Source organism: Prionailurus viverrinus, chromosome X, assembly GCF_022837055.1.
Source record: "Prionailurus viverrinus isolate Anna chromosome X, UM_Priviv_1.0, whole genome shotgun sequence".
NCBI lineage: Eukaryota > Metazoa > Chordata > Mammalia > Carnivora > Felidae > Prionailurus > Prionailurus viverrinus.
The window spans coordinates 40,657,531-40,683,499 of NC_062579.1; positions in this window are offsets into that span (position 1 = coordinate 40,657,531).

Sequence of the window (25,969 nt, forward strand, 5' to 3'; positions counted from 1 at the left end):
AAATGGGAACCCTCTTGCACTGTTGGTGGGAATGCAAATTGGTGCAGCCATTCTGGAAAACAGTGTGGAGGTTCCTCAAAAAGTTAAAAATAGACCTACCCTATGACATAGCAGTAGCACTGCTAGAAATTTACCCAAGGGATACAGGAGTACTGATGCATTGGGGCACTTGTACCCCAATGTGTATAGCAGCATTCTCAACAATAGCCAAATTATGGAAAGAGCCTAAATGTCCATCAAGTGATGAATGGATGAAATAATTGTGGTTTATATGCACAATGGAGTACTATGTGGCATTGAGAAAGAATGAAATATGGCCCTTTGTAGCAACATGGATGGAACTGGAGAGTGTCATGCTAAGTGATATAAGCCATACAGAGAAGGACAGATACCATATGGTTTCACTCTTATGTGGATCCTGAGAAACTTAACAGAAACCCATGGGGGAGGGGAAGGAAAAAAAAGAGGTTAGAGTGGAAGAGAGCCAAAGCATAAGAGACTCTTAAAAACTGAGAACAAACTGAGGGTTGATGGGCGTGGGAGGGAGCGGAGGGTGGGTGAGTGGTATTGAGGAGGGCACCTTTTGGGATGAGCACTGGGTGTTGTATGGAAACCAATAAACTTCATATGTTGAAAAAAAAGTAGAACAGTACTGGGTAGCTTTGAATACATGAGGGAAAAGATGGTGGAGGGTAGAAATTGGTAAAATGCAACCAGGAACGTGGTCAGGGACCAGGTCATGAAGGGCCTTAAGGACAAGAAATTTGAATAGTATTCTGTTACTGATGAGGAACTGTCATAAAGTTTACATAGAGGTAATGACAACATCATTTGTGTGTTATAAATACATCATCCTGGCTGCTGTGTAAAGGATGGGGAGGGGATGGAGCTAGACTAGAACATGAAGACCATTAGGTCAAAGCCAGACATGGTGGTTGCTAAGTTAATGCACGGGCAATAAGACCAGAGATAAAAAGTTGAATTTGAGAGATAGTTGGGGAATAAAATCAATAGGACTTGGTGACCCGATTGAATTGAGGGTAATAAGGGAGAGCAACTATGGATGACTTACAGGTTTCTCTTTTGGGGGGTTAGGTGGAAATTGTCATAATATATTGAAAATGAAAATACAAAGAAGGAACAGGATTGAGGGGGTATAGATGATAAGACCTGATTTGTAGATAGTAAATTTGAAAATCCCAAGAAACAGCTGTGTGAAAATTTTCAGCAGCTTTTGGATACACAAGTATCAAGTTCTAGGCAAAGTTACATAGATGTAAATTTGGAAGACATTTTAATATATATAGCACTTCAACAAGAGGGTGAATTTGATTACCTAGGGAGAGTTCATAGAGGAAGAAACAACAAGGAGGGAGGTCTGGGAATACCCAATATTTAAGAGGCAGGTAGATAAAGAAGAGTCTAAAAGATAGAATATCAAAGCATAGTCTGAGAAGTAGGAAGACACTCAGGAGAGAATGGCATCGTGAAAAGCAAGACTGAGAGTTTCAAAAGGGGATTGGTCCACAATGTCAAATTCTGCAGAGTTTCTCACAAAATTAGAACTGGCAGATAAGAGGTCATTAGGAGTTTTACCACATGGGAATAGTAGGGACAGGAGCCAAACTTCAATAGGTTGAGAAAGAAATAAAAGAAAGGAGTAGAGAGACTATGAGTGTAATGAGTAATGAGTGTAAACACCTCATTCTTCAAAAGTGGCTATAAAAGGAAAAAGGAGGATGTTCCAATTCCCAGAATGGCAAGTAAGGAGCTCAAGAAAACTCTCACAGAAAAACATCTACTAAGCTGATCAAAATTAACAAAATCTGTGGAAGTTGATTAACAGAATTAAAAAAGTTGAGATACATTTATTTTTAAAATGTTTAGAAACTCAATAAAAACAGTAGGAAAACATGGCCTTTGAGCTAGAGACTGCAGCCATCCCTGACAGATCTTCCATGCAGAAGAACTATTTCATCAGGCTCAGCTGTCAAGTGGCAAATCTCATTTGCCCAGACCCCTGGGATGGAAAAGCTATTTTGTATGCTTTTGGCAGTTGATAAACATCATCAGGTCCTGTTTTCCACAGCTCTGTTATGTAGAAGGCCTATATAGAGTAGGTGGCAGTAGCCAGGAGGTGCCTGTTCTCCACCCCTCAACTCTTACTTTGTAGGCAGGATCCAGGCAGGGCATCTGGTGAACAAAACAGTACCATGATTGTGTACAGTCCTGTGTTATGAGAGAAATGCTCCAAAGCACTTTACAGTCTAGTGGTAGTTTCCATCTTGCCAAAATTTCCAAAGTATAAGACCTAGTCCAGGGAGAATCAGTAGCCAGAAAACATTTTAGATCTCATCCTTCCCACTGATGAGCTGCAGAAGATCCATAGTAAGTAGTGTCAGAAGCTGGGAGTGGTATCAATGCCTCCTGTACATGCAAATGTGCATACACACATCACTTGCTACAAAGAGATCTAGATAGTACATCTAGTGAGTAATGGGTTTTACATTTCCCATTCCTACTCTAACCTCCAGCTCCTGATTTATAACTCAGAGATTCTTATTAAGGACAGATCTGAGAAAGCATAAAAGACTGGTAATACTGTGTCCCTGTTGAAGAACCCAACCACAATTGGATCAGACTGTGGAGCAATTTATGCTGCAGAGCAAGGTTGAAAATAAAAGAGCAATCAGCTAACAATTAATAGAGACTAACAGCTAGGTATAATACTAATAGAAGCATACCAGACAGAATTTTAACAAGCACATCAAGGAAAGACACAAAGAGAGACAGGCTAAAACCATGGTCATGCATGATGGTCAGGAAAACTGTGTGCATGCCTAAGGTTGTATCCTCTGGGGAGCAACAGAAACTCTACATCAAGGGGGAAATAGACTTCACTGAAATAGTCCAGCCAAATCACAAAATAAGCAAGCAAGCAAGCATCCAACCAACCAATAAAATCCTAGAAGAGGGAGAATCTGTAACCAGAGTTGTTTTAATATATTATCTAAAATGTCCATTTCAACAACAACAAAAAATTGAGACAAGTAAAAAGAAACATAAAATTATGACCCATATACAGAAAAAATACAATAGAAACTGCTTTAAGGGAACACAGATCCTAACTTAGTAGACAAAGACTTCAAAGCGGCTATTACAAATATGTTCAAATAAGTAATGGAAACTTTGCTTAAAGAATTAACATAAGCTATGATCACAATATCTTATTAAATAATCAATAAAGAGAGAACAATTATAAAAAGAACCAAATATAATTTCTGGAGATAAAAAGTACAGTAAACAAAATGGAAAAAAAGTTACTACAAGGACTCAAAACTAGGCTTGATATGGCAAAAAAAATAATGAACTTGAAGAGAGATTAATAAAGATTAGGCAATCTGAACAGAAAGGAAAAAATAAAATATAGGGGTAGGGATTCAGATAAATATGGCACATAATTAAGTATACCAACATATTTATAGCAGGAATACCAGAAAGAGAAGAGAAAGAGAAATGAGCAGAAAAGTATTTAAAGAAATACTGACTGAAATTTCCTGAATTGATGAAAACTATTAATCTACACATCCAAGATACTCAATGAACTCCAAGAATAAATTCAAGGAGAGCCACACACAGACATATCAAAATGTTGAAAGACAAAGTGAAAATCATGAAGTCAGAAAGTGAAAAATCATATTATATACAAGGGGGACACAATAGATTAACAGGTGGCTTCTCATCAGAAACAATGGAAGGTAGGAAGCAGTGGTATGGCATCTTCAGACTGGAGAAAAAAAACTGTCAAGCAAGAATATTATATACAGTAAAACTATCTTTTAAAAATGAAGGGGAATAACAGTGGCAAGAGTGGACATCCCTGTCTTGTTCCTGACCTTAGGGGCAAAGCTCTCAGTTTTTCCCCATTGAGGATGATATTAGCATTGGGTCATTCATATATGGTTTTTATGAACTCAAGGTATGCTCCTTCTACCCCTACTTTCTTGAGGGTTTTTTTCAAGAAAGGATGCTGTATTTTGTCAAATGCTTTCTCTGAATCTATTTTTTTTTGTTGAATCTAATGGGAGTCCTCTGTGCTTCCTGGATGTTGATGTCTGTGTCTTTCCCCAGGTTAGGAATGTTTTCCGCTATAATTTGCTCACATAACCATTCTACCCACATTTCTCTCTCTTCCTCTTCTGGGACCCCTATGATTCTGATGTCGTTCCTTTTTAATGAGTCACTTATTTCTCTAATTCTTAAATCATGCTCTTTTGCCTTAATCTCCCTCTTTTTTCTGCTTCATTATTCTCAATAAGTTGTCCTCTATATCACTGATTCTCTGTTCTGCTTCATCCATCCTAGCTGCTGTGGCATCCATCTGTGATTGCAGCTCAATTATAGCATTTTTAAAATTTCATCCTGACTAGTTTTTACTTCTTTTATCTCCACAGGAAGGGATTCTAATCTAATTTTGACTTCAGCTAGTATTCTTATTATCGTGATTCTAAATTCTGGTTCAGACATCTTGCTTGTATCTGTGTTGGTTAAATCCCTGGCTGTCATTTCTTCCTGCTCTTTCTTTTGGGGTGAATTCCTTCGTTTTGTAATTTTGAAGGGAGAAAAGGAATTAATGAGGTAGAAAAATTGAAACTAATAAAATATTAAAATTAAAAATTCAACACACACACACACACACACACACACACAAATCGAAAAGATGATGCTAGATCCTAGGTGTGTTTTGGTCTGGGTGTTGAAAGTGGCTTTACAGATTAGAGAAAAAAAGGGGGAGTGAGAAAAAAAAGGAAATTGTTTGAGAATTTGAAAAAATGAATATACTGAGGTAGACTAAAATGAGATAATGGGGCAAAATAGAATTTGAAAAAATATATGCAAAAGTAAAGAATATAGTAGAAAAAAATTAAAGAAAAATATTTTAATAAAAATTAAAAATAAATATGAATTTTTTCATTTTCTGTATTTAGGAAAAAATAAAAGAAACAAAAAAAGAGAAAAAAGATTTAAAAAAGAAAAGGAAAGAAAAGAAGAAAAGAAAGAAATCATTTGAAAATTTGAAAAAGTGAATACACTGTAGTAGACTAAAATAAAATGATGGAAGTAGAATATAATTTGAAAAATTACATAAAAATATAGTAATAAAAATTAAATTAAAATATTTTTAATAGAAATTGAAAGTAAAAATGAAGTTTTTCTGTTTCTGAATTCAAGAAAAAGAAAAGAAATGAAGAAGAGAAAAAAAGAAAAAGAAAGAAAAAAAGGAAATTGTTTGAAAATTTGAAAAGGTGAGTACACTGAAGGACTAAAATAAAATCTTGGAAGTAAAGTAGAATTTGAAAAAAATTTACACAAAAGTAAAAAAATATAGTAATAAAAATTAAAAACAGATATTTTTAATAAAAATTGAAAATAAAAATAAATTTTTCTCTTTCTGTATTCAAGAAAAATAAAAGAATTGTAAAAGAGAAATAGGAAAAAGAAAAATGAAAGAAAGTAAATTGAATAGATGAATCTGCTAACAGATTGAAGTAGGACTGAAATTGCTTTGTTTTCTGCTAGAAGTCAGTCTATGTTTCTCTTTATAGTCCATAAAGCAAGCCGGCGGTGAGACTTGTGTTTTTGAAGAGTGAAGTTGGCCCTGTTGGGTGGGGCTCAGTGTAACAGCTCTGCTCTCCACTAGATGGCGCTGCTAGCCTACTGGAGTGGATTGTTGTGGTGCTCATAGGTGCCTATGTACATGTGCGGGGCGGTGAAAACGGTGCCACCTAGCTACAGTCTGTTCTGGATCAGCAATCGTGCACCTGTCCTCTGTCTTCAGCTCTAGTCCACTCCCACTTTTTCACTCTCCATGACCAGGCCCCTGGCAGTACCTCTCTCCCAAGTTTTGTATCAGATGTGGCTGTTATCCCCGGCCCATTACTTCCAAAAGACTGTGGCTTTGACCCATTCTGCCCCTCTGTGGGAGGGTCTCACCAAGCAATGGCCGAACAATGGCCGAATTTTGGGTGCACAGAGAAATGCTGCACCCTGCTGCTGCTGGAGCTCTGAGACTGTGGCCAGGTGCCAGCCCACCCCAGAATAAGTTCTCCAAACAGTGTAGCAGCAGCGTTTCAGGGATTATGGAAAATCACAACATGCATCTGGCACCAGGCTTCACCGTTAATGACTTTGTTCCAGCACCAGCAAATGTGGTCGTTCTCTGGGGTCTGCTGGGACCAGGTGGCTTCAACAATCTCTACCAAATGTCCTTCCAGCAGTGGAACCGCTTTTCCCTGTGTGGTCTGAGAACCTCCCAGGCCCCACTCTGCTCCTGGAGATTTGCCCTTCTCACCAGAGCACTGCCAGGTATCGAGCTTCAAAGTTGCAGACCCTGCACTCCCCTTGTTTACAGTCTTAATGGAATTTAAACCCTCTCCTTTCTCCTTTCTCCCTTTTTAGTTTAGTCCCTGCAGCTGTTTCCAACTTTCCATGTTCTCTCCAGTTGCTTTTGGGGAGGGGTGCTTTGCGTGTATTCTGTCCCCCATCTCCATCTTCTCTCTGCCCACAAAAGTGGCTCCCTGCCCTCCGCAGCTTCTCTCTCCCCAAGTTCACCTCTCTGCTCCACGTACCTGCTGAATTCTGTGGTTCAGGTTGTGCAGATTGTTGTGTTAATCCTCAGATAAGTTTTCTAGGTGTGACATAGGACAAAATCAGTGGTGGCCTCCATTTCCTAACCTTTCCAATGGGTATGTCAGTGCCATTCTGTAAAGTTGCTTTGAGGAACAGGTTGCTCCCCCACTCATGCTCTCTCTTTCAAAAATAAAAAAAATAAAAAAAATCATTTCTTCTCCTCATAGCTTGTGGACAATTGGGAATGCTATAGCCTTGGGTTGCTGGTGATTTTCAGTTGGCTTGAGTTAGGGTAGTTTTTCCACATGTGTACTCACCATTACTAAGAGGTAGTGATCCCTTTGGGGTGCTACCATTGGGATGAGGACAGATAGAAGGGAAGGAGGCTATATCTTAACTCTCTTATTGATATTGGTCCATTGGTCACTGCTAGACTCTGGAGATGTCTTCATTGCTCAGTCTCTTTTATCAATATCAGTCCAGTTCTGGGAAGATAGCAGTGAATAATTGTGAAACACATGGTCTGGGCATCTTGCTGGGACTCTGGCTTCTCCCCATTTGCTAGTACACCTCCTTTCCTCTCTAATGAAATGTCATTTTAGTTTTTGGATTTGCTAAGGAAATTGTTAATCTGCCTGATATCTTCTTGGAAATGCAATTGTTAGAGGTTCATAATTGAAAACATGACTAGGATTAGCTCCTATTCTCAAGAATCTTGAAACTGTAAATCCTAGTAGTCAGGACCAAAACTCAGGGAGAGGAGGAGGAGAAAAACCTTTTACTTTTCACATGTCTCCAAATATCTTAATGTACAGCTGTCACCTAAAATAGAAAACCAAAATATTTTCTCTTTTCTAAGTTCTAAATGTCTGCCATAGGGATCTGAGGGACTTCCTAAAGATGACCTATAACTGAAGTAGGGTGAATTCTTTCCTCTGAGATTTTGTCTGTAAGCTGTCAGGTAGGTCTCTGATAACCATCTGCAAGAGATTCCAGGAGAGCCACACTATTTCCTGCTCAGGCCATAATGGCTGCCTGACCCAGGAGGCAAATGAGCATGTGTGGCTGCCAATTTCAGGCTATACTCCTTTCTTGCAGTGGTCCTGGTAATGCAGGTTAGGATAGGCCACACGAGGCCAAGTTGCCTCACCTTCAGTATAGTGACTTGATTCTACTGGCTTTAGCTCTTTCCCATGATTCCCTAGAGGGTAGTAGTCTCCCTAGAGGATCCATGGAATTGAATTAAAACTGGGACAATAAGAGAGGATGAAAATTAATGGCGGTTGCTTGGTCAAAATAATTCTTGGGCCCAACAGAGAGTGTGCTAGAGGAGTGTGAACCAGACATTCTTGACTCCTCTCTCTCTCATACCTCACAACTGTGCTTCCCTTACAACTGGGTAATTTTCTACCTCCAAATTTTCTCATAAATTGATCACTTTTTTATCCTTTTCACTACTACCACTTTGTTCTAAGCTGCTGTTCACTCATTATAGCCTCTGTATTCATCCCTCTCTTTCTACCATTGCCCCTCTGCCATCTGTTTTCCTTACAGTAGTCAGAGGAATGTTTTTATTTCTCAAGTCAGATTATATCACCCTGCTCAAAATCCTCCAATGACTTGTTATCTCATTCAGAGTAAAAATCAAAGACCTTACAGGGGCTTACAAACCCCTGCATTATCTTTTGCTCTATAACATTGAGTCCTACTATTTTGCCTCACACTCACTCTGTTCTAGCCATCTTGGCTTCCTTGATTGTCCTTGGACATACCAAACTTGCCCCTGCCACAGGAGCTCTGTACCAGCTGTTTTCTCTACCTGGAAAAAATCTTCCCCAAAATACTTAAATAATTAACCCCTTCACATTCATATATTAGTAAAAATAATGCCCTTTCAGTGAGATCTTCCCTGACTTCTCTATTTAATGTTGCAGCTACCCCATACTCTTTTTTTCTCTTATCTATTTTATTTTTCTTAGAGTACTTATTGACGTTTAGTATACTCTATTTATGTTATTAATTTGTTTATAATCCATCTCTTCCCTACAAAATAAGATTTATTAGGGTAAGAATTTTTGTTTTTTTTTTAACTATATATTTCTAGCACCTAACACAGGGCCTGGCATTAGTAGGTTCTCAATAAATATTTGTTAAATGAATTTTCTTAAAAGATGCCCATGGTTCAGAAAAGTGTTTCTTTCCTTAGCTGGGTCTTAGTTTCCCCCATTGATAACATAAGAGGGTTGGAATGGATGGTTTCTCAGGTCTTTTGCATCTCTATGACAAAGTCTAGAGATCTGGGTATAAAGCAATCTCTGGAGCCAGATTTCTTAGGATCCTTTACCTACTACTTTGAGACAAGTTACTTTATCTTTCTTGGACTCTTTGTTTTCTTACCTTAAAAATGAAGATAATAAAAATAGACCCTGTCTCCAAAGGTTGCTTTGGAAATTAAACAAGATCACCCATATATAAGTGCTTTAAGACAGTACATTACATTCAATAAATATTAGCTAGTGTTTTTAGAGTGATCATTAGCAAGTAGCCACATTAACAGCCTTCTAAGGAAGGCCTAAGGGGTCAAAACCAGCTTTAGTAGCTGATGGTATAAATAAAAAGCAAAACACCCTCCATAATAACAAACTCACCTGAGGTTCATATGCAGCTCATATGCAACTCATATGCATACAGCTGGTCTCTTCCCCTTCCCCCAGCCCATTACTAAGACAAGAACAGCTTGTTCTCTTGTAACCTGATGTCCCTGGATAAGAAGGAGGGGGAGAGAGGCAATGTGTGATTGCCATGGCCACCCACTGCATCTCAGATTCCACAGAGGGAAACAGGGCATGAGGGCTTATTTGCAATCACCCACAAACCTGACCATGAGTGGTTTCAACCCAGGGTGTATGGAATATGTGTGGTCCCAGTGTCAGGGACTATTCACAGAGGTTCTGCTAAGAGGGCAAAGGATGATGTTCAAAAGATTATCAGCAAACATGATTCAGACAGCTGGCCTGGTCTTTGGGGCCAGAGATGCGTGGGCTTGTGAGAGTAAGAGGTTGTGGATAGGTTACCAGAATGGCAACTAGAAAAGGTAACCAATGAATAAGTCTAATAGTAATGATGATAATATTAATAATAGCTTACATTTCTTGTGTATTTATTGTGTACCAGGTGCTTTATACATGCTTTCATTTAATTCTCCAATGAACTCAGTAATTCTCAAACTTAGCTACACATTGGGGAACTTGAAAAACAATATCAGTGTGTAGCCTTCACTGTACCAATTAAATCAGAATTTCTAGCAGAAGTTTTTTTTAATATCCACAAATAATCATAATGTATAACCAGGGTTGAGAACCACTGTATGAAAGGTATATATAAAAAACATTTTACAGATGAGAACAATTAAGTTCAGAAAATATGCACCAGGTCACCCAGTTAAGAACCAGCACTAGGCTACACTGCCTTGCATTCAGTACCACACACTGGGTGCCACAAGGAAAAGGCTTGCACTCTGGACTTGGAGTTAAACTCAATTTTAAAAGAACAGGTGCATTGTGATGGGGCCAGGTGTGGCTTGGGATGAGCCTCTTGTACCACATAGGCATCCTGAGCTCAAGTCTGGGATGCCATATTCCAAAGACTGGTCATGCAGTACCATGAGAAACTGCTGCTGTTTAGGGACTTCCTGTCTCAGTCAAATACCTGCTCTAGTGGCAATTGTCGCAAAGATATCCCACTGCCATTCACCCTTCCCTGCTTCCTCTGCCCATCAGATCCAGGCTTCATGCAACAGCATCAGTATCATTAGATAATTATTTCCTTATGTATGGTATATATACCACTGGAGGTTCACAAGGCTATTTAGGTGGTAAACAGATGAATGTTTTTATTTCAATAGTTATGCATTTATCTTAATACATATATTATTATATACATATATACGTACATATGTATGTATACATACATATATATTATTGTATACATTATATATATTATGTATACATTGCATACATAGTAAATATAGTATATAGTATATAGAACTAGACTAGTTCTAGACTAGACTAGACTAGTATTTAGAACAAGACTAAATTGATTTAAAATATTGCAAGTGACTTGAGTCAAAGAAAAATATTAAATAATCAGTGAAGGCAATTGGCACAAAAATAGGTCTCTAAAATTCAGAACAAGAGAGGTGAGAATGGTTGAAGAGGAAAAAACACTGTTTAGCATCATTCATTCATTCACTCAATCATTTATTCATTCAACAAGCATTTTCTGGATAACAAGTATGTACCAGGAATCATGTTAGTCACAATATAGATGAATAAGAAATGGTTCTTGCCTTCAAAGAGTTCACATAAAAGTAAATATACATTGACAATTCAATATAAATAAGCACAGGGAATAAGTAGGAGTCATAAGGGTGCACAGATTATGGAGACATGGACAGAGAAGATTTCCAAAAAGAGGTGACTTAGCCATGTAAATGGGAGAGGAAGAGGGGGCCAAATTGAGGACACTAGGAACAAAGCATAGATGTTAGAAACAGTAGGGTATAAATGTCTAATGGTTGGTTGAGGGAGGTAGAAGTTAGACACTCAAATCCTAGTTCAGCTTCTTTCTTTCTTTCTTTCTTTCTTTCTTTCTTTCTTTCTTTCTTCTTTTCTTTCTTTCTTATGCTATGTGTCAGTGGGCAAGTTACCTAACCTTTCTGAGCTTTAGTTTTCTCATCTGTCAAGTGGGAAAATTAATAGTACTACTTTCTTATCATTAACTGTAGAAGGTTAAGTGATATCTATCTATCTATCTATCTATTTATTTTAAAATGAAATTTATTGTCAAATTGGTTTCCATACAACACCCAGTGCTCATCCCAACAGGTGCCCTCCTCAATGCCCACCCTCCCTCTGTCCCACCCCCCATCAACCCTCAGTTTATTCTCAGGTATTAAGAATCTCTTATGGTTTGGCTACTTCCCTCTCTAACTTTTTTTTCCTTACCCTCCCCCATGGTGTTCTGTTAAGTTTCTCAGGATCCACATAAGAGTGAAAGCATATGGTTATCTGTCTTTTTCCGTATGACTTATTTCACTTAGCATAACACTCTCCAGTTCCATCCACGTTGCTACAAAAGACCATATTTCATTCTTTCTCATTGCCAAGTAGTATCCCATTGTGTACATAAACCACAATTTCTTTATCCATTCATCAGCTGATGGACATTTAGGCTCTTTCCATAATTTGGCTATTGTTGACAGTGCTGCTGCAAACATTAGGGTACAAGTACCCCTATGCATCAACACTCCTGTATCCCTTGGGTAAATTCCAAGCAGTGCTATTGCTGGGTCATAAGGTAGATCTATTTTTATTTTTTTGAGGAACCTCCACACTGTTTTCCAGAGTGGCTGCACCAGTTTGCATTCCCACCAACAGTGCAAGAGGGTTCCCGTTTCTCCACATCCTCTCCAGCATCTACAGCCTCCTGATTTGTTCATTTTAGCCACTCTGACTGGCATGAAGTGATATCTGAGTGTGGTTTTGATTTGTATTTCCCTGATGAGGAGTGACTTTGAGCATCTTTTCATGTGCCTGTTGGCCACCTGGATGTCTTCTTTAGAGGAGTGTCTATTCATGTTTTCTGCCCATTTCTTCACTGGATTATTTGTTTTCCAGGTGTGGAGTTTGGTGAGTTCTTTATAGATTTTGGATACTAGTCCTTTGTCTGATATGTCACTTTCAAATACCTTTTCCCATTCCATTCGTTGCCTTTTAGATTTGTTGATTGTTTCCTTTGCAGTGCAGAAGGCTTTTATCTTCATGAGGTCCCAATAGTTCATTTTTGCTTTTAATTCCCTTGCCTTTGGGGATGTGTCAAGTAATAGACTGCTGCAGCTGAGGTCAGACAGGTTTTCCCTTGCTTTCTCCTCTAGGATTTTGATGGTTTCCTGTCTCACATTCAGGTCCTTTATCCATTTTGAGTTTGTTTTTGTGAATGGTGTAAGAAAGTGGTCTTGTTTCATTCTTCTGCATGTTGCTGTCCAGTTCTCCCAGCACCATTTGTTAAAGAGGCTGTCTTTTTTCCATTGGATACTCTTTTCTGCTTTGTCAAAGATTAGTTGGCTATATGAGCCTCTATTCTATTCCATTTGTCTATGTGTCTGTTTTATTTGTGCCAATACTATGCTGTCTTGAGGATTACAGCTTTGTAATAGAGGCTAAAGTCTGGGATTGTGATGCCTCCCACTTTGGTCTTCTTCTTCAAAATTCCTTTGGCTATTCGGGGCCTTTTGTGGTTCCATATGAATTTTAGGATTGCTTGTTCTAGTTTCAAGAAGAATACTGGTGCAATTTTGATTGGGATTGCATTGAATGTGTAGATTGTTTTGAGTAGTATTGACATGTTAACAATATTCTTCCAATCCATGAGCATGGAATGTTTTTCCATTTCTTTATATCTTCTTCAATTTCCTTCATAAGCTTTCTATAGTTTTCAGCATACATATCTTTGACATCTTTGGTTAGGTTTATTCGTAGGTATTTTATGCTTCTTGGTGCAATTTTGAATGGGATCGTCTTCTTTATTTGTCTTTCTGTTGCTTCACTATTAGTGTATAAGAATGCAACTGATTTCTGTACAATGATTTTGTATCCTGCGACTTTGCTGAATTCATGTATCACTTCTAGCAGACTTTTGGTGGAGTCTATCAGGTTTTCCATGTATAATATCATGTCATCTGCAAAAAGTGAAAGCTTGACTTCATCTTTGCCAATTTTGATGCCATTGATTTCCTTTTGTTGTCTGATTGCTTATGCTGACACTTCCAACACTATGTGAAACAATAGCAGTGAGAGTGGACATCCCTGTCATGTTCCTGATCTCAGGGGGGAAAGCTCTCAGTTTTTTCCCATTGAGGATGATATTAGCTGTGGGATTTTCATAAATGGCTGTTATATCTCATTTATAAATCACTTTTCATGGTGTTTGGCACACAAAGTAAGTCCTGGTCTTTGTTCTTTCCTGGGTTCCTCTTTAGAGAACAGCATGTGTTTATAATATGAACTGGTCTGTATTATTCTCATTCCATCTCCACATTCAACGAACTTTTTTTACTTTTTTTTTCAATATATGAAGTTTATTGTCAAATTGGTTTCCATACAACACCCAGTGCTCATCCCAAAGTCAACAAACTTTTAAAGAACATCTGCTATGTGGCAGAACTTTTACCTATTTTATTTTCACTCAATTTGCACAACAGTCCTGATGACAGGATGACTGTGTGATGAAAAGTCAAGTGAAAACAGCAGGGCTGCTACACTACCTTGAATTCAACTAGAGCAGCTATGCTTTGCTTTTTCCACAACACTTAAGATACAATGGGTGCCACGTTTCTTTTTTTTTTTCTTTATAGCTAAAAAACCATGAAGAACTATTTCCCCAAGTATGTGGGAGGAAAAAGGAGCTAAAGACATAGGGTCTATATGCTAGGAATTTGCTCTAGTGATTTCTGCTAGCCTGTGAGTCTGGAGGCATTGTTGGTATTTTTCATAATTTAGTTGTTTTGTCTCCTCCCATACGTTTTTTTTAATTTGGTAAAAAGAACATAACATAAAATTTACTTTCTTAACCATTTTTAAGTGTACAGTTCACTACCATTAAGTATATTCACACTTTTGTGGAATAGATCTACAGATCTATAGAAAGTAGTACTATTAATTTTCCCACTTGACAGATGAAAAAACTAAATCTCAGAAAGGTTTGGTAACTTGCCCACTGACACATTTTTTAAGCAAACAAAATACTGTCTGAGTATGTTCATTTTGTGATGATTTACTGGTGTGTTAAGATTCGTTCACTTTTCTGTGTGTTATACCTCAAGAAAAAATTTTTTATTTTTTTAAATGATAGTATTGAGCAAAACCTCAGTGTCTCTCAGTTAACTTATTGGTGAATAATCCAGCTGGCTATATAATTTGGAGATAATATTAAGTTTCTTAATTGGAAAGCAAGAACAGTATTTTCTAAAATGTTATATACAATTTAGGAGAGGCATGAGATTTGTTCAATGCTAAGACATCTTAAGTAACATAAAAGGGAATATAGAGGTCTTCTGGTCCAAATAAGATGGAATAGAGTCATTCTCCCTACTCCTACTTACTAGGTACAACTATAAATCATGGAAATGAACTCTTTATTCCTGTGGTCCTTGAGACTCCCTGTTCTCCACTGAGAGGCACTGGGTAGCCAGGGAATGTCCTGCAAGTAGGATCCCTCCAGAACAAATGACCCATCCTGGAAGTTTCTTTGTGTTCAATGGTGTAGTAATCCCTTCTCTCCTCCTCCTCCCAAGAATGGCCAGGCTGCCCTGGGAGGAGGGATTCTGCCACAACAAGTGACCAAGTGCAGAACGGGTTCTCTCATGGAGACTCCCTTTCCCCACCTAGAGGCACCACGCAACCTAGCCTGAGGAAACACCTGCCTTCACAGCCCACCAGCACAGACCAGTGGGATCCCCAGAAGCACCAGATAGCCTAAGCATATCAAAGCAGAGCAAAGGCTCTGAAAATTAAAATGTTACTGAAACCACAACACATAAAAGTAGGCCAGGATCTATGTGCAAAACCTAACCAAGGAGATTGCCTGCTAAAATAAAGGATTTATATAGAACTAAAGTTTCCTAACACAATAGCCAAAATATTCAGAATACTTTAAAAAATCACCTGTCATACCAAGAACCAGGAAAATAACTCGAATGAGGAAAAGACAATCAAATGACGCCAACACTGAGATGAATCATGTGAATTATCTGACAAAGATTTTATTTTATTTTTTTTATTTTTATTTTTTTAAATTTTTTTTTCAACGTTTATTTATTTTTGGGACAGAGAGAGACAGAGCATGAACGGGGGAGGGGCAGAGAGAGAGGGAGACACAGAATCAGAAACAGGCTCCAGGCTCTGAGCCATCAGCCCAGAGCCTGACGCGGGGCTCGAACTCCCGGACCGCAAGATCGTGACCTGGCTGAAGTCGGACGCTTAACCGACTGCGCCACCCAGGCGCCCCTCTGACAAAGATTTTAAAGAAGCCATTATAAAAATGCTTCAGTGAGCAATTATGAACATGATAGAAACAAAAGACAAAAATAGAAAATCTCAGCAAAAAAATAAGAGTTATAAAAAAGAGTCTAAATAAAACTTAAAAATATATTAATAGAAAAAAAGCCAGCAGGTAATCATGTTGAATGAAAAAAAAAGCCAATCCACCAAAGTTACATACTGTATGATTCCAGTTATTTAAAATGTTTGAAGTGTGTCATAGAAATCATGTATCATAGAAATTGGGAATAGTTTAGTGGTTTTCAGGGCTTAGGGTTTTAGTTCGGGGGGGGGGGTTACTGAAAAGATAATGAGCAAGGTAGCAGGACATTGAGTAGAGTATTACCCTGCCACACACATAAACATTTCATTTAAAAAACGGGGGTATCCAATGCCACAGAAATCTTGAAAAATACCAATCCTGATGATGCTAAATCTCCATTTGGACTTAGCTTACTCTTCCCAGTGAATGTTTGGTTGTTCAGCTTAAGTTCTAAGACAAGCATCCTGGGTCTCCAGGGCCTTGAAACATTAAGAATAGCTGAAAATGTTATTGGAGGAAATTTTGCACAACTGGGGAGGAGGAAATTCAGAGGTAATTGTCAAAATATGTAACAATTGGTTTATCCTGGGCACTAATCAGTTAGAACAGATATTAGTGCTAGAATAAGGTTCCTGAAGCCCCTGTTGAGCTGTATCATAGCAGAGTCTAGGAGAGACATATAGGAGGCCTTAGGATAGTAGTGGAGGCAGTAGGAGAGCTTCAATATTAAATAGCTATTTACTGGCTGGTATGAAAATGTTTCAATATTTTTACAGTCAGTATGGCTTCAATACTGTATGCCAGATTCATATAAGCCCTGGATATATTTATCATTTTCTTCCTCTCTGCTGGTGCTACTTATTAAACAGTGTTTGGTACTATGAACAGTCCTAAGAGGATTTCTGAAAAAACATTTCCTGTCTTGAAGTTAGGGTAGAATTTGTCCTTTGCTGAGGTCAAGTCAGCTCAGACAGGCACTTTGCTAGGTGCTGAGGACACTGAATATCTGCCTTTAAGGAGTTTGTACTTAGTGGAGGAGACTGATGTGCAAACAGACAATGATCATAAAGTGTTATAATCAGTGCTATAATCAAGGAAAGGATTCTTAGACCAGTCTGGGGTTGAGGGTCAAGGTTAAGAGTAAGCTTCCTGAAGCAACTCCTTGAACTGAGTTCTGAAGTAGAAATAGATATTACACAGATGAAAAGGATTAAGGAATAGAGGCTGAGGAGAGGACATTACATGCAGAGAAAAAAGTATAGTGTGAACAGGGAATTCTGAGCATAGGTCTTTGTTGATAGAACATGAGATGAAGGAAAGGAGTTGTTGAGGCCTAGATCATGGCATACTTGAATGTAATATAAAGAGCTTCGAATTTATCCTTTAGATGATGGGGTGCCATTGAAGAGTTTTAAGTAGGGTATTAACATGAAACCATATTTGAATTTAAGAAAAATCATTCTTGTTATTAAGCCCACTACATTGCAACCTAGGAGTAATGTTACTTGGAGTTATGCAGTGTGGAAGCTTTGCTTTGCACCACTATGAAGGATGGGTTTGAAAGGGGTAAGACTAGAAGGAGGACAAACTTTTAAAGAGGAATATTGTGAAATTAAAAACAAAAGATAATGAGGATCTGAACAAACAACAGTAATGGAGATAAAAAAATAATTCAAGGAAATAATTTTAAGGAAATGGTAGAAAGTTTGGGTGGCAGACCTGAGTGTAGAGAGGAGGTGAAATGAAGGATGGCTATGGGTTGGGTGACCAGATCTTACCATTGACTGATAGATCTTACCATGATCTTACCATTTCTCATAGAATATCAGAAAATTAGGGACATTGAGATAGAAAGATTTGAGTGCAGCTTTGGACAGAGAGAGATGGAGGTGTTCAATGGGCAGTAGGATATATGTCAGAAGCTTAGGCACGACTAGCTACATAATTTGCAAGTAGTGCAAAATTAAAATGTGAAGACACATGTTCAAAAATTATTAAGAATTTTAAGGATGCGGCAGCAGAGAATTAAAACAATCACAAGGCCTTTCTAAACATGGGTCCCTGTGAACCAGCACAAGGTTCATACCCATGAGACCAGTCCTGAATTTAGCAGAGAAACCACCACCCCCACCTCCCTCCCACCCCCGATCAACCCTGAGTTTGTTCCAAGGTTTTAAGAGTCTCTTATGCTTTGGCTCTCTTCCTCTCTAACCTCTTTTTTTTGTGTGTCCCCTCCCCCATTGACTTCTGTTAAGTTTCTCAGGATCCACATAAGAGTGAAAACATATGGTATCTGTCTTTCTCTGTATGACTTATTTCACTTAACATAACACTCCTTAATCTGCTCTTTTTTTGATTTCCTGTTGTCCTCATTATTTTTTTTAATATGAAAAGTATTGTCAAATTGGTTTCTATACAACACCCAGTGCTCATCTCAACAGGTACCCTCCTCAATACCACTCACCCACCCTCCCCTCCCTCCCACCCCCCATCAAACCTCAGTTTGTTCTGAGTTGTTAAGAGTCTCTTATGTTTTCCCTCCCACCCTCTCTAACCTCTTTTTTCTTTTTCTTTTCCTTCCCCTTCCCCATGGTCTTCTGTTAAGCTTCTCAGGATCCACATAGGAGTGAAAACATATGGTACCTGTCTTTCTCTCCCTATTTCACTTAGCATAACACTCTCCAGTTTCATCCCCGTTTCTACAAAAGACCATATTTCATTCTTTCTCATTGCCAAGTAGTATTCCATTGTATATATAAACCACAATTTCTTTATCCATTTGTCAGTTGATGGACATTTAGGCTCTTTCCATAATTTGGCTATTGTTGAAAGTGCTGCTATAAACATTGGGGTACAAGTGCCCCTATGCATCAGCACTCCCTTGTATCCCTTGGGTAAATTCCTAGCAGTGCTATTGCTGGGTCATAGGGTAGGTCTATTTTTAATTTTCTGAGGAACCTCCACACTGTTTTCCAGAGCGGCTGCACCAGTTTGCATTCCCACCAACAGTGCAAGAGGGTTCCCGTTTCTCCACATCCTCTCCAGCATCTACAGCCTCCTGATTTGTTCATTTTAGCCACTCTGACTGGCGTGAGGTGATATCTGAGTGTGGTTTTGATTTGTATTTCCCTGATGAGGAGCGACATTGAGCATCTTTTCATGTGCCTGTTGGCCATCTGGATGTCTTCTTTAGAGAAGTGTCTATTCATGTTTTCTGCCGATTTCTTCACTGGATTATTTGTTTTTTGGGTGTGGAGTTTGGTGAGCTCCTTATAGATTTTAGATACTAGCCCCTTATCTGATATGTCATTTGCAAATATCTTTTCCCATTCCGTTGGTTGCCTTTTAGTTTTGTTGATTGTTTCCTTTGCAGAGCAGAAGCTTTTTATCTTGATGAGGTCCCAATAGTTCATTTTTGCTTTTAATTCCCTTGCCCTTGGGGATGTGTCAAGTAAGAAATTGCTGCGGCTGAGGTCAGAGAGGTTTTTTCCTGCTTTCTCCTCTAGGGTTTTGATGGTTTCCTCACATTCAGGTCCTTTATCCATTTTGAGTTTATTTTTGTGAATGGTGTAAGAAAGTGGTCTAGTTTCATCCTTCTGCATGTTGGTGTCCAGTTCTCCTAGCACCATTTGTTAAAGAGACTGTCTTTTTTCCATTGGATGTTCTTTCCTGCTTTGTCAAAGATTAGTTGGCCATATGTTTGTAGGTCTAGTTCTGGGGTTTCTATTCTATTCCATTGGTCTATGTGTCTGTTTTTGTGCCAATACCATGCTGCCTTGAGGATTACAGCTTTGTAGTAATACAGCTAAAGTCTGGGATTGTGATGCCTCCTGCTTTGGTCTTCTTCAAAATTACTTTGGCTATTCGGGGCCTTTTGTGGTTCCATATGAATTTTAGGATTGCTTGTTCTAGTTTTGAGAAGAATGCTGGTGCAATTTTGATTGGGATTGCATTGAATGTGTAGATAGCTTTGGGTAGTGTTGACATGTTAACAATATTTATTCTTCCAATCCATGAGCACGGAATGTTTTTCCATTTCTTTATATCTTCTTCAGTTTCCTTCATAAGCTTTCCATAGTTTTCAGCATACATATCTTTGACATCTTTGGTTAAGTTTATTCGTGGGTATTTTATGCTTCTTGGTGTAATTGTGAATGGGATCAGTTTCTTTATTTGTCTTTGGTTGCTTCACTATTAGTGTATAAGAATGCAACTGATTTCTGTACATTGATTTTGTATCCTGCTACTTTGCTGAATTCATGTATCACTTCTAACAGACTTTTGGTGGAGTCTATCGAGTTTTACACGTATAATATCATGTCATCTGCAAAAAGTGAAAGCTTGACTTCATCTTTGCCAATTTTGATGCCTTTGATTTATTTTTGTTGTCTGATTGCTGATGCTAGCACTTACACCTCTATGTGAAACAACAACGGTGAGAGTGGGCATCCCTGTCGTGTTCCTGATCTCAGGAAAAAGCTCTCAGTTTTTCCCCGTTGAGATTTCCTGCCATTCCTTTCTGGCCTGCCAAGTTTCAGTAGTTGGGTCTGCTACCACCCTTATGTGTCTATTTTTGTATGTTGGGGCCCGCTTATCCCTAGCTGTTTTCAGAATTTTCTCTTTATCCTTGTATTTTGCCAGTTTCAGTATGATATTGTCGTGCCGAAGATCGATTCAAGTGACATCTGAAGGGAGTTCTCTGTGCCTCTTGGATTTCAATGCCTTTTTCCTTTCCCAGATCAGGGAAGTTCTCAGCCATGGTTGCTTCAAGTACACCTTCAGCACCTTTCCCTCTCTTCCTCCTCTGGAATCCTAATTTTGTGTATGTTATTACGTTTAATTGTGTCACTTATTTCTCTAATTATCCCCTCATACTACTGGATTTTTTATCTCTCTTTTTCTCAGATTCCTCTTTTTCCATAATTTTATCTTCTAATTCACCTATTCTCTCTGCCTCTTCAATCCGAGCTGTGGTGGCCTCCACTTTATTTTGCAGCTCATTTATAGCATTTTTAGCTCCTCCTGTTTCTTAGTCCCTTGATCTCTGTAGTAATAGATTCTCTGCTGTTCTCTATACTTTTTTCAAGCCAGTGATTAATTTTATGACTATTATTTTAAATTCCTTTTCTGTTACATTGCTTAAATCGTTTTTGATCAGTTTGTTAGCTCTCACTACTTCCTGGAGTTTCTTTTGAGGAGAATTCTTCCGTTTCATCATTTTGGATAGTCCCTGGAGTGGCATGGAATGGCAGAGCTCTTCCTCTGTGCTGTCTGGAGTAACTTGTGTTAGTAGGTGGGGCCACAGTCAGACTTGATGTCTGCCCCCAGCCCACCGCTGGGGCAATAGTCAGACTGGTGTGTACCTTATATTCCCCTCTCCCAGGTGCAGGACTCACTGTGGAGTTGTGTGGCCCCTGTCTGGGCTAATTGCACACTGCCAGGCTTGTGGTGCTGCTTCAATGTGATCTGGCATATTAGCCGGGTTGTATCTGCAAGGTGCACAGCGGTGGGAGGGGCAGGCTCAGCTCACGTTGCCTTCAGTGGTCTGCTTTGGGAAGGGCCCTGTGGCACTGGGAGGGAGGCAGACCTGTTGGAAGGATGGATCCGCAGAAGCACAGCATTGGGTGTTTGCACAGTGCAAGCAAGTTCCATGAGGGGAACTGTTTCTCTTTGGGATTTTGGCTGGGGGATGTGAGAGGGAGATGGTGCTGGTGAGTGCCTTTGTTCCCTGCCAAGCTGAGCTCTGTCCTCTGGGGCTCAACAACTCTCCCTCCCGTTGTCCTCTAGCCCTCCTACTCTCGGAGCAGAGCTGGTGACTTATAACATTCCAGATGTTAAGTCCCACTGGCTGTCAGAACACTCTCCGTCCAGCCCCTCTACTTTTGCAAGCCAGACTCAGGGACTCTGCATTGCCAGGCGGGCTGCCCCTCCACTGCCCCGGCTTCCTCCCACTAGTCCATGTTGCACACACTGCCTCTCTGCCCTTCCTATGCTCTTCTGTGGGCCTCTCGTCTATGCTTGGCTCTGCAGAGTCCATTCTGCTAGTCTTCTGGCAGTTTTCTGGGTTATTTAGGCAGATGTGGGTGGAATCTAAGTGGTCAGCAGGACAGGGTGAGCCCAGCATCCTCCTGCACTGCCATCTTCCTCTCCCTTTGTCAATACCTACTACTTTAATGACAATAGCTCTATAACAAGTCTTGGTATCTGGAAAAACAAGGCTTCCCACTTCACTCTTCTATGTTAAGAGTGCTTTGAATATTTTTGTCCCTTTGCATTTCCATATATATTTTAGAATCAAGGTGTCAATATCTCAACCACACCCACCACGAATCCTGTTGGGATTCTTATTGGATTTTCTGTACATCTATAGATCAATTTGGGGAGAATTGACATCTTTACAGAGTGATGCAATTAATGAATATGGTGTATCTTTCCTTCATAATGATTTTTTGTTTATTTATTTATTTTGAGAGAGAGAGAGAGCGGCAGAGAGAGAGAGAGAGAGAGAGGGAGACAGAATATCAAGCACGTTCCATGCTGTCAGCATGGAGCCTGATGCGGGGCTTCATGTCACAAACCATGAGATCTTGACCTGAGCCAAAATCAAGAGTTGGATGCTTAATCGACTGAGCCACCCAGGCACCCCCATAAGGGTTTTTATTATTCCTGTCTTGGTCTATTGGGGTTGCTATAACAAAATACCATAAGCTGTTTGACTTATAAACAACAGAAATTTATTTCTCATAGTTCTGGTGTCTAGGAAGACCAAGATCAAGGTGGTAGCAGATTCAGTGTCTAGTGAGATATAACTTCCTGGTTCATAGATGGCTATCTACTCTCTGTGGTCTCACATGGCAGAAGGGGCTAGAGAGACCTCTGGGGCTTCTTTTTATAAGGCACTAATTCCATTCATGAGGGCTCCACCCTTATGATCTTATAATTTCCCAAAAGCCCCACCTCCTAATACCATCACACTATGGATTAGATTCCAACATATAAATATTGGGGGAACACATTCAGGTCCATAGCAATACTTCCCAATTAATTTTCATAATTTTCCCTCAAGTGTTACCACATATCATTTGTTAGGTTGATTACTATGTTTTCAGTATTTTTTGATGCTGTCATAAAGGTATCTTCTAAGAATTTTGTTTTCTAACTCTTTGTTGATGGAATATAGAAATGTAGGGGTGCCTGGGTGGCTCAGTAGGTTTAATGTCCAACTATTGATTTTGGCTTAGGTCATGATCCCAAGGTCGTGGGCTTGAGCCCTGCAAGGGGCTCTGTGCTGAGCATGGAGGCTGTTTGGGATTCTCTCTCTCCCTCTTCCCATCTTCCTTGCTCTCTCTCTACCTAAAAAAATAAAACAAAGAAATTTAATTGATTTGTGGGTGTTATTTTTAATGTAGATACAATAAAAGATTACTATATTGTGTACAGTTCTATGAATTTCAACAAATGTGTAGTGTATAACCACCACCACAATGAAGATACAGAACAATTCCATGAACCCCCCAAATATCCTTGAGCCTTTTATTGTATTTCCAACTTCCTCCCCAACATTTAACCTCTATCACTAAGTAATCAATTCTCCATTCCTACAGTGATTCTTTTCTCAGAACATTATATATGTGGAATAGTACAGTATGTAGCTTTTTAAATCTGTTTTCTTTTATGTGTTAATAGTTTCTTCTTTTTTATTGATGAGTGATATTCCCTTATATGCATGTACCACTGTTTGTTTATCCATTAAGACCTTGAGATATAGTTGGGTTGTTTTCAGCTTGGGGCAATTAAGAATAAATCTGCAATACACACTTGTATACAGTTTTTTGTGTGACCATAGGCTTTCATTTCACTTAGGCAATTACCCAGAAGTTGAATTGCTGGGTTGTGTGGTAAGTGAATGTTTGACTTTAAAAGAAATTGCCAAAATGTTTTTCAAAATGACTATCACTTTTAAGGCACCTGGGGGCATGGATAGTTAGGTGTCCAACTCTAAATTTTGGCTTAGGTCATGATCTCATGGTTTGGGGGTTTTGAGCCCCACATTGGGTTCCTCCTCACTGGCAGTGTGGAGTTTGCTTGGGATCTTTCTCTCTCTCTCTCTCTCTCTCTCTCTCTCTCTCAAAGTAAATAAATAAACAAAAAAACTATCACTTTTTCATTCCCACTAACAATATGTAAGAGTCTGGTTGCTCTGCAGCCTTGCACTATTTGGTATTATCAGTTTTTTTAAATTAGCCATTCTAATAGCTGTAGTTGGTATTTTAAAGTGGTTTTAATTTGCATTTCCCTAATGACTACTGGTATTGAGATTTTTTTTTCACTTTGCTGAGCACCTTTATAGAAAGGTTGCCAAGGTAGGGGCACCTGGGTGGCTCAGTCGGTTAAGGCTCCAACTTCAGCTCAGTTCATGATCTCCTGGTTCCTGAGTTTGAGCACCCTGTAGGGATCTGTACTGACAGCTCAGAGCCTGGAGCCTACTTCAATTTCTGTGTTTCCTTCTCTCTGCCCCTCCCCCACTCACACTCTGTCTCTCTCTCAAAAATAAATAAACATTAAAATAATTTGTTTTTAAAGTTGTCAAGGTAATATGGAGGGTTCCCATATCTCCCACACCTAGTTTCCCCTATGATTGACATCTTACATTAGAAATGTACATTTGTTACAATTAATGACTTAAAAGTGACAGATTATTTTTAAGCAAAGTCCTTTATTCAGATTTCCTTAGTTTTTGCCTAATGTCTTCTTCGGTTCCAAGATACCATCTAGGATACATTTTATTCAGTCATCATGTCTCCATAGTTTCCTCCTGGTTTTGATAGTTTCTTAGATTTTCCTTGTTTTTGATGATGTCCATTTTGAGGAGTACTGGTCACATATTTTATAAAATGTCCCTCAGTTGAGATTTGTCTGATGTTTTTCTAATGATTACAGTTTAGTTTTATTTCTTCCTTTACATTCTGTATGCCTTTTATTTCTTTTTCTTGCATTATTGCACTAGTTAGGACTTCTGATAAGATGTTAAATAGGAGTGTAAAAATAAGAATGCTTGTCTTTTTTGTGGTGTTCAAAGTATTCAATTTTTTATAAGAATGATTTTAGCGGGGCACCTGGGTAGCTCAGTTGGTTAAGCGCCAGACTTCGGCTCAGGTCATGATCTCACACTCTGTGAATTTGAGCCCTGCGTCGGGCTCTGTGCTGACAGCTCGGAGCCTGAAGCCTGCTTCGGATTCTGTCTCTCTCTCTTTTGCCCCTCCCCTGCTTGTGCTCTATCTCTCCCTCTCTCCTCTCTCAAAAAATAAATAAACATTTAAAAAAATTTAAAAAAAGAATGATTTTAGCTATAGATGCACTTTATGAGGTTAAAGAAATTCCTTCTCAGCTGTGAGTTTTAAAAAACAGTTTTATTGAGGTGTAATTTATATACCATCAAAATTTGCTTATTATAAGCATACATTTCAATAATATTTAGTAGATTTATAAAGTCACGTAACCATCACCAAATCTAGTTTTAGAACATTTCCCAACACTCCCAAAACCTGTTTTTGAATCCATCTCTAGTCACTCTCTGCTCCCATCCCCAATCCCAGGCAACCTCCTTTTTTCTCCAATAATTTGCCCCTTTCTGGATATTTTATACAAAAAGGGAAATACTGCCTGTACTTACTGTATTTGGCCACTTGTGGTAGGATTCCCCACTCCCAGTGCTGTCAGGACTATCAGCGTCTCTAGGTGGTTGAAAAGGGTCTTCAACCAGAGAATACAAAGAATGTTTTCTAGAATGTTGTTGTGGTGGTATTCCCCCTACTGGTGCCACTGTGGCCACTGGGCATCTCTGGGTAAGGGAAGGAACTTTCTGGCTCACAGAAAAAAAGAGTAGTTTCCCTGGCCACTTATCACTGGAGGTTTCACTTGATCACCCTCAGCCGTTCCACTGGGCCCAGAGGGAGTTGTCAGCAGGATTCCCGTTGGATCTGGAGAAGGCCTGAGCCTACCAGAGTCAACTTCATCTAATATGTTAGGGTCAAGAAATTCCAGGCCTTAGGCCACTTTCTGTTGCTGGGTAAGGGGTTGTAAGTTGCCCAGTTGCTGTATTTTTCCTTCAGTACTGGGATCTGTAGCCAGTCCACTTTCTTCTCTGTACCATTCAGTGTCATCTTTTGGTTGTTTCTTGTGTTATGTTACAGTTAAG